We start from the raw sequence: 10,549 nt of genomic DNA on the forward strand, positions 1-10,549 counted from the left end.
AGTTGCACTAATAACAGCGTACATCAGAGAGCCAAGGCAGAAAGACTTGATTAGTGAACTTTATCCAGCACATCAGAAAGCTTTCAACACAAATACAGTCAGCTTCCTCAGGGAAATAATATATATCTGTGATCAGTTGAACCATATCTCACTGGTTTTGTAGGATTTCAGGCACAGGATACCATGCTAGTTCAGCACTCATTGGTATCATGCTCAGCCCGGTTAATGAGCAGAGAAGCCTGGAGAAATCTGAATTCTGTGTTCAGTGGCAGCCAGAGGATACTTGGCTCAATGCCTGTTGCCCACGCTGTCCGCCTACACCACAAATCACATACTGAAATCTCAATGATATCTTCACGCTAACCTCTCGATGTCCTTTATTAGCTACAGAGACCAGTATGTTAATATCTGCGAACCCATACTAAACTATGTAATGATCAATGATATGCAGTATCACAAGGTAATCATACTCATTCTGATATATGTCCATAACACAAGTTTTACTAGCAATAGTGGTTATACAATAGCTCAAGGGACAAGTATGTAAATAATAGAGGAAAAACTTTTTCCCAAAAGCTCCTCTGTGTACCTACTTTCTTGTGTGTGTACTTATTTTCTTATACCAAGGATCTGCCATTTCTAGTTTTGTCAGTGGCTAAAAACTTTTTGTCAACAATTAAGAAGTACTGAATAACAAGGAAGCAGAAGACTTGCTTTTATAAAACTTACATTTAATCTCCCAGTTGTGTGGTATGTGGTTTCTGAAGAGTTCATACACGATATGTGAATAGCAAAGAAACGATGCAACTGCTTGCAGGTCACAAAACATTAGAACATACACTGGAAGGAAAATAATTATTTACACAGAACAACTAACTTCTCACAGTGTATGCAATGGATGTGTGAAATCGCATATTCTTAGTAGGTACTTCTTTTGGTTGTTTTGTGACCATTAAAAAAGTATGTTCAATCAATTTCATTTGTAAATGAATTAGCTTTTTTGAATGAATCAATCACTCACTCAAAAAAGTTACTTTTTTTCTTGAATGAACTACCTGATTTGAACGAATCATGTGAATAGATGACTTGATGACTCATGGGAGTTGTTGTCTTCATCCCTACAGCCGATGTTCATACAACATGGCTCAAAATTTGTCTGTATGAGTGAATAATGTCAATAATGTCCCTATTCTCATCAGCCATATGATTTAATTTATCCTTCATGTCTATAGCATAAAAATGAAGGATTTTTCAAATCTGCTGCATATACAAGTGCCTTTTTGTCACAGATTTTTCACATTAGACGAATCTTGCCCAAAAATTTAGTTGAGCAAGATGATTGAGACTAGTAATTTCTGTAAATAAAGAATAAATATGTATGTTTCTGAAGCCTTTTGTCACTGAAAATTAAAACCATATAGTATAAAATGCTTTGTTATAACACCACATTTCCAGCTGATAAAGTGTACACCACCAATCACACATTTGCGCTCAAAATAGTATGTTTTCAGGCGGTTGACTAAGCTGTGATTGAATTTCTCAGTGCTCTTTGCCTCTATTCTGGCGTATAATGAGTTGTATAATGAGATATTATGCAAAGCCCCTTCTTCAGCCACCAACAGGGCGCTTCAAGCTGTTCTTATTAAAATACAAAATAACACACATTTACCATTGCATTGTTTTACGTAACCTCCCTCCAAAATGCTTTTTCATTTCACAAATACTTCCAGCGTTAACTGAAACTTACGATTAATGCAAACTTCTTAGGCCCTGTAAGTTAATTTCAGGGCTGACACAAAATTTCCTCTTTTTAATGTATGGGCCCCCTCTCTAGAGCCAGTTAGTATGCCATAGAAGATCTTAGTGGGCCCCACTTGGCACAGCTGTGATTACTCTTAAAGTTTTTTTAGTATTAATATTGAGGCTTAAAGCTATTTGCCAGTGCTGAGAAGAATGTTGGGGGAAATGTAACAAAAGCTTATTTTTGTAAGGTGAGAGTGCTCTCAGACCACTTGCTTTACTCAGTGCTTGCATTCACCTGTTTGTCCTTCTAAGCTTGGTAATTAATGTTTTTTTGGTGTGTTTAACATTATTTAAAGTGCCAGAATGAAGCTATTTAGAGTGCAGTAACAATTGAAAACGTCAATAACAGTATTAAGCAATGCTTTATCACAATTTGAAGCATAATAACTCACTGGGTAAAAGACCAACTTGTTTCATGTATACTATACTTTGATATTCTATGACTATTTTTCTTTTTTCTATTTTGGGAGAGGAAGCCCAATTGTGATTTTAGGTGTCTCATTAGCTTACCTACTCAGGAGGTAGACAGTGTGTGGATATGCTCTGTGTCCTCAGGTAAAGGTTTCTCAAGGTTTCCCTTTGACTATCTGATTGTTTTGGCTCCATGCTCTGCGTCCAAATGCGACTCTGAGCTGCAGTGTAGAAAGCACCTAAATTAATTTGCCAGCTGTGGCTTAGAGACAAGGCTGGAATGATGAAAAGCATGCATTTCCTCCCGCTGTTGGAGGACAGCGCAGAGAGAGAGAGAGGGGGGATCGTGAAAAGAAAGCAAAATGAAGGATCCATATGCGCCTCACAGGGTGCAAGAAAGAGAGGAATGCAGCCTTACTGATGGGCGCACACTGACAGGACGGCAAACATATATTGTTTGTTCACTGCTAGCACAGGTTGTTGTAGTATTGTTGTGGAGTATTAGTATGGTATCAGTTTTAGAGAGAGAGAGAGAAAGAAAGAGAGATCAATCAATAACTATTGGTATATATATATATATATATATATATATATATATATATATATATATATATATCCAGAATCCAAAGTAAACTAAATTAATGGCTGTGTGTTAATCTGAGAAGATAATCTAAATACCTGATCTTCTCTTTTAGGAGGGGATATGGGGTTTCAGTTAAGGTATGCATGGTCTAGCAGTTTTGGGCTGTTTAATATGACCCATGAGATAAGTGCTACCTGTCATTCTGTGTGATAATTTAGTGGTATGGCTTGACAAGAAATTGTTCCAAGTTCAATACAAACTCTACTATTACAAAACAAATCTGACTTGTACACTTATGCACTTACAATTTGTCTAAGGGGAAATGCACTAAACATTATAAAACATACTGTTTCTAAAATGAAAGCCACAAGAAGTCAATGTAAAAAGAAACCAGTGGGATAAAATTGGCTAATTATTGAACAGCTCTCCGAAAATGTAACTTTTAGTTTGTTTTTTGTTTCCATTTCCAAGTACCCTGTTGAAAAAAAACAGCATATGCTGGTTAGATTGGTTTTGATGCTGAGATGCTGGTTTTAGCTGGTTTATGCTGGTCCTTTGCTGGTTTAGCTGGTTTATGCTGGTCCTTTGCTGATTTATGCTGGTCCTTAGCATAAACCAACAAAGGACCAGCATAAACCAGCTGAGGACCAGCATAAGGACCAGCTTAAACCAGCATCCCAGCATCAAAACCCACCTAACCAGCATATGCTGTTTTTTTTTTTTTTCAACAGGGTAGGCTACTTTTAATTTTATAGTGCCTGTTTATTGTTTTCCCCATGTCTAATTGGTCACCAATTATTATTACCTGTGTCTTGTTTCAGCTCTACATTCCCATAGAATTCACATAATATAAATTCATACAAAATAACCACCCTGTAAAAATATATAAAACTTATTTGGGAGGACAGCCATTTGATATCTAAAACCATAGAGCACTCATTTAATTACAAACTGCACTTCAATTACAACTGTGTATCGGATATACTCTAACCCCCAGTTTCACAGACAAGGCTTAAGCATAGTCCTAGACTAAAATCTAAGTCTGAGTAGTTTCAACTGAAATAAAATTGCACTGATTGATCTTAAAATATATCAGTGCCTTTGTTCTGTCTCAAAATGCACACCAGTAATGTTTTTTTGTAAGCATGTTTATAAAAATTACTTAAATGTTCTAATTGATCTTTGGCCTAATCCTGGCTTAGTCAAAGCCATGTCTGTGAAACCGGGCCAAAAGGGATAGCCGCTAAAGAATACACATGCACTGTGAGCATCACGCCTAAAATTTCCATATCCATGTCTGAATTCACATATTAAAGGGGTCATCGGATGCAAAATTCGCTTTTACAAGTTGTTTGAACTTAAATGTGTGTTGGCAGTGTGTGTACACAACCACCCTATAATGATCCACCTAGGTCTTTTTTAAAAATTACCAATAATAATGAGACTTTTGGCAGAATTATGTCATTCTGCTCAGGCCCCTCCTACGATTGTTGATAGACATCATTCGTGATCCTACAGAAGAAGTGAGTATGAGAAGTTTTTTTTATAAATCTTTGCAATTTGCCTTTCCTAATAATGTGCTAGTTAGCTAGTTTCACGGCTAAATGTGGCTAAAATCCTCAGAGATCGGCTCGTCACCCCATGGAAGAGAGGGGTGGGAGGAGCAGATCTCATTAGCATTTAAAAAGACATGCACCTAAATGGTAAAAAGGGTGTTGTTTTACACTACCATTGAGAAATTTGAACCAAAGCATGTTATAGACTTTTCATTATGACCCTAAAGAATCATATCAGCTTGTGGAAAATGGGCATCCATTGACCCCTTTAAGTATATTACATTACATTACTATATTTGTGGAGTAATGTAGGAAATAGAAAATGGGGTATAGGACGTGCTCTCTCTGCTTCATTCAAATGCAGCTGGCACCATCTTGTGTCTCAGACAGTTATCAGTTGTAGTGAGAATGACCTCAGACAACTTCAGTTCATTACTGTAATATTGTTGCAGTGTTTGTCTTGTTGCTAGGCAGACTGTTTTGTGCAATGTAGTGGACTACACTGTGTTTTTTTGGAAATTATAATATTATTGACCTGCACACTGTACATAAATCATACCCTTTTTTACTAACCTTATCTCCTGCCAATGCCATAATAATGTAAAACCAGCTATTTTTGCATGATACACAGTATACCAGAAAGGGAAAGAAAAACTCCAGTCCTTTTAGGTGCAATAGTCTATGCACCTAAATCAGTAGTCACACCACAAAAATAGAACATTTGATTAATACACATTTTTGTACAGAAGAGTAAATATAAGCACTTTAACCCCTTAAGCTCTGCAGCATATTTTGGATTTTTTTCAGAGTTAGGCACACCAAAATTTAAGAGAGCGCCCTAACCACATACTTTGGAATAAATTGATAAAAATGGTCTCATTTGACAGGAAACTTTCTGAATTTTAAAACATGAGTAAATTTTTGCATATTTTGTATTGTATATGTTTGTAATATTGTCATAAACACAGTCAAAAAGTCAGATTTTTATATATATTTTTTATTATTTTTTTTATGTATATATCTGTAAATTAGGAAAAGTTTGGTCTATGTTCCTGCAAGAGGTTTCATTTTATTCCACTAGGTGGCAGTAAACACGGGAAAAAAGAATTTTGTTGATAACATCTTCCAAGCAAAAGTTATTTAGCTTTGACTGAAATGAGGCATTGGAGTCTCCTTTAATTCTCTTTTTTTTTTTTCTGAATGCAGTAGACACACCTGAACTTAAAAGAGCGCCCTAACCACATACTTTGGAATAAATTGATAAAAATGGTCTCATTTGACAGGAAATATTCAGTGTTTTAAAACATGGGTAAAATATTGCATATTTTGGATTTCATATTTTTACAATATTGTCATAAACACAAAGAAAAAGTAAGAAAAATTATTATTGTTTTAATTTAGTTGTTATTTAGAAGTCTGTAAATAAGGACCAGTTAGGTCTATGTTCCTTTAGGAGGATTCTTTTGATTCCTCTAGGTGGCAGTAAACACAGGAAAAAAGAATTTTGTTGATAACATCTTCCAAGCAAAAGTTATTTAGCTTTGACTGAAAGGAGGCATAGGAATCTCCAATTGTGCTTTTACATTATTCATTTTTGATTTCTGAAAGCAGTAGACACACCAAAGGGCGCCCTACCCATATACTTCGGAATAAACTGACAGAAATGGTCTCATTTTAAAGAAAACAACCTAAGCTAAAAGCTGATATAGGATTTTAGGCTAGTATGTGAACACAGATGTAGTTATCAGTGCAGAAATATGATGCAAAAGTTTGCTTGTTCACAGGAGTCATTTCAGTTTTTGTGTTTCTTTTGAAATTATTCTTCGATATTTTACTGTAATGTGAAAAATCTGTGAAGTGAAGCACATATTTATATTCCTGAGAGTAAGAGCTTTCATTTGATATATGACTTGTCTATTTTTAGTGAGTTTGTGTGCCATAAATATGAAACATCATTATTTGTCTGATTTTCTCGAGGGGGGGGGGGGAGGTTGCGCAATAACAAATTTAGACTGTATTTTTTTTTTTTATGTAAAATTAATGCAAATATCATGGGATTCGCAAGAAAGCAGAGGTTCTAAGCTTTCAAAAAATACCATATATGTCTAGTTTTGTGCTTCACAGTTCATAGATTTTAAAAAAAAAAATAAGATGACCCCCCCCCCCCCCGTGGACCCGTCGGTGGGTCCAAGGGAGTGGCCAGAGCTGAAGAGATTTTAGTTGATATTTAGAAGTCTGTAATTTAGGACCTGTTTGGTCTATTTCCCAGCAGAAAGTTTCTTTTGATTCCACAAGGTGGCAGGAAACACGAGAAAAAAGAATTTTGTTGATAACATCTTCCAAGCAAAAGTTATTTAGCTTTGACTGAAAGGAGGCATAAGAATCTCCGATTGTGCTTTTGCATTAGTAATTTTTTTTCAATTTCTGAAAGCAGTAGACACACCAAAGGGCGCCCTACCCATATACTTCGGAATAAACTGACAGAAATGGTCTCATTTTGAAGAAAACAACCTAAGCTAAAAGTTGATATAGGATTTTAGGCTAGTATGTGAGCACAGATGTAGTTATTAGTGCAGAAATATAATGCAAAAGTTTGCTTGTTCACAGGAGTCATTTCAGTTTTCGTGATTCTTTTGAAATTATTCTTCGATATTTTACTGTAATGTGAAAAATCTGTGAAGTGAAGCACATATTTATATTCCTGAGAGTAAGAGCTTTCATTTGATATATGACTTGTCTATTTTTAGTGAGTTTGTGTGCCATAAATATGAAACATCATTATTTGTCTGATTTTCTCGAGGGGGGGGGGAGGTTGCGCAATAACAAATTTAGACTGTATTTTTTTTTTTTATGTAAAATTAATGCAAATATCATTGGATTCGCAAGAAAGCAGAGGTTCTAAGCTTTCAAAAAATACCATATATGTCTAGTTTTGTGCTTAACAATTAATAGATTTTTTTTAAATAATACAATGACCCCCCTGCGGACCCACCGGTGGGTCCTAGGGCGTGGCCAGAGCTTAAGGGGTTAATAAAATAATGTACTATCTGTGCCATCTGACAGCATTCCAGAGATGCTGTTGACAACTAAAAAATAATTAGATGCAGTTCACAACCAAACCAAAAATACAATTAGTTCCCTTCCGGGAACTCGAGCCGCGTCTAGAAACGCTATGGGGAACGCCATTGGCGGGCCGCACTCTGAATCATGTCTACAACCAATGAAATGACGGGAGTGACGTCACAGGCGCGGTGACGTCATCGACCAGGAAGTATAAAGCACGTGCGTTTGAAGCCCGCGGCAGCTTTTGTCATTCAGCGAGAGCGCTCTGTGTCTGTCTGTCTGCCATTTTGCTGTTTATTGTGCCAGTTTGCACGCATTTCTTTTGAGTAAAATGGCTTCAAAACAACCTTTAAAACCAGAAAAGAAAAGTTTGGTGGCTGTTAGAAGACATAGACCGTGTGTTCCTCCCTGCCAACGCTTTATTGTTGGTGGGGATACACACAGTCTATGTGTGGTGTGTTTGGGACCGGAGCACGCACAGTCAGCCCTCGAAAAGGCTGACTGTCCGCAGTGTGAACGCCTGCCGCTGCGGGTGCTCCGTTCCCGGAAAGCCCTCTTCGAGGAGGGGGCTTTCACCAGCGTGCCTCGCGGGTCTGGCCCCGCTGCCGCCGAGGCGGAGCGGTTGCGCCACTCGTGGGGCTCGCAGCTCGATCTGCTGGAGGGTTTGGAGACGGGTGACCCCCTATCTCCTCCCTCACTCAGCGGCGCGAGCGATCTCCTATTGGATGAGGAAGCCCGCACTGCGGCCTCTTCCCTCCAAGAAGAGATCCCAGAGCTCCACATATCTTCCTCCGAGGAGGTTGATATGGAAAGCCTGGAGGACACACCACAGCCACCCCGTTCGCCTCAGTACGAGGAGCTCGTGGAGGTGCTGACCCATGCGGTAGCCAAACTAAACATCTCATGGCCCGCAGAGCAACATCATGAGCCGCAGGGAAGCAAGTTAGATGATCGCTTCCTGCGGACAAGGTCAGCACCTCCCAAACGGAGCCTTCCATTCTTCCCAGATCTGCACAAAGAGATCTCAAGATCCTGGGGGAAGCCGTACTCCTTCCGCCTCTATAACCCCACTGAGAGTTATGCTAACGTGGGGGGTACGGAGGAGTACGGTTACAGGGCGATGCCACGGGTAGAACAGACGCTCGCGGGCTATCTGGCACCCGGTTCGGCATCGTCCCTGAAGGCTCCGTCCTTGCCCACCAAGCCATTAAAATCCACATCCATCATGGTGGGCAAGGCATATACGGCAGCAGGTCAGGCTGGTTCATGTTTGCACACCATGGCCATCCTTCAGGCTTACCAGGCTGACCTGCTGAAGGAGTTTAACGACGGCGAGGAGGTTAACATCTCAGAGATGCGGCGCACAGCAGACCTCGCCCTCCGCGCCACCAAGGAGACCGCCCGTGAAGTGGGTCGGTCTATGGCAGCCCTGGTGGCCGCGGAGAGGCATCTCTGGTTGTCCCTGTCCGCACTAAAAGATAAGGACAGGGCAACACTCCTGGACGCCCCCATAGAGCCTAGCTCCGGCCTCTTCGGTGCCTCGGTGGACACAGTTGTCGCCAGGCACCAGGAGGCCAGGAAGCAGGCAGCGGCGTTCAGGACGTACCTCCCTCGCCGCGTTTACTCCTCTGAGGCTGCTGGACGGGAGCAGCCTCAGCCGTCAACGAGCTCCTCACACAGAGAGGCACAGAAACAGAGCGTTGCCGCCCGCGCTCCTCCGGTTCGTCCTAGAGGACGGGGCCGGCAACGCTCTAGGCCGGGGGCCTCTAAGAAGAGGCCCGACCTGAGGGTCGTCCTCCAGTCAAAGAGGTCCTCGGCCAAACGGCCCTGACGGTCAAGCACCAGGGTCATTGAGGGCAGCCCCTCTCGAGGGGGTTTATTCGGCGCCACAGTTTGTGGTCACCGAGCCCCCTCGGGGCCCTCAGGAGATTTGTCAGCTAACTCTGCCAGTGTTAAAAAATCAGGGCGCGGCAATCTCCCGCGAACACCATTTTCTAGCTGTTCCACCCGGAAACGTAGTGGCCCTAGGAAGTTCGCAACCCCTACGGGGGTCTTCAAAGAAGCTAGTTCAGGAGTCTCCTGCCAGTACGCTGTTACAGGTCCCCGAACTAGCCCCTCAAACAAATCCAGAAGCCAGTCTCGAGAGGCTGGTTCCCTTAGTAGATTTTCTGGCAGCGTGGAAACTACTGCCGAACGTCTCCACATGGGTCCTGCGCACTGTAGAGAAAGGGTACTGCATTCAGTTTGGCGCCAAGCCGCCACCTTTCAGCGGGGTATTTCCAACTCTGGTGAGCCCCGAGCAGGGTCTGGTAATGGAACAAGAAGTAGTAACTCTCTTGAGGAAGGAGGCCATCGAGGTGGTCCCTCCTCAACACAGAGAATCCGGGTTCTACAGCCGGTACTTCATCGTTCCCAAGAAGGATGGAGGGCTTCGGCCCATATTAGATCTCAGGCAGCTGAACCGCTCAGTAAAGAAACTGAAGTTCAGAATGCTCACTATCAAGCATGTAGTGTCACAAATCAGGTCCGAGGACTGGTTTGTCACGATAGATCTAAAAGACGCATATTTTCACGTCTCCATCCTTCCTCAACACAGGAAGTTCCTCAGGTTCGCTTTCAGGGGCAAAGCTTACCAGTACAGGGTACTTCCTTTCGGCCTAGCTCTCTCTCCCCGCACTTTCACGAAATGTGTGGATGCTGCGCTGGCTCCTCTGCGACTCCAGGGCATCCGCATACTCAACTACATAGACGACTGGCTCATCCTAGCCAGCTCAGAGCAGTTAGCGGTTCAACATCGAGGTGTCGTTCTCGCTCATATGAAAGATCTAGGGTTGAGACTCAACGCCAAGAAAAGTGTACTTTCTCCACTACAGAGGACCACTTACTTAGGCGTGGTGTGGGATTCGACCACGATGCAGGCACGAATGTCACCTGCTCGGATCGAGTCGATCCTTACTGCAGTAAATGCGCTCAAGCTAGGCCAGTCACTCACTGTCAAACAGTTCCAAGTACTGTTAGGTCTTATGGCAGCCGCATCCAACGTGATACCTTTTGGACTGCTGCACATGAGACCACTACAGTGGTGGCTCAAAACCAGGGGGTTCTCCCCGAGGGGAAACCCGTTTCGCAAGAT

This window comes from Garra rufa, chromosome 16 (genome assembly GCF_049309525.1).
Source record: "Garra rufa chromosome 16, GarRuf1.0, whole genome shotgun sequence".
Classification (NCBI taxonomy): Eukaryota; Metazoa; Chordata; class Actinopteri; order Cypriniformes; family Cyprinidae; genus Garra; species Garra rufa.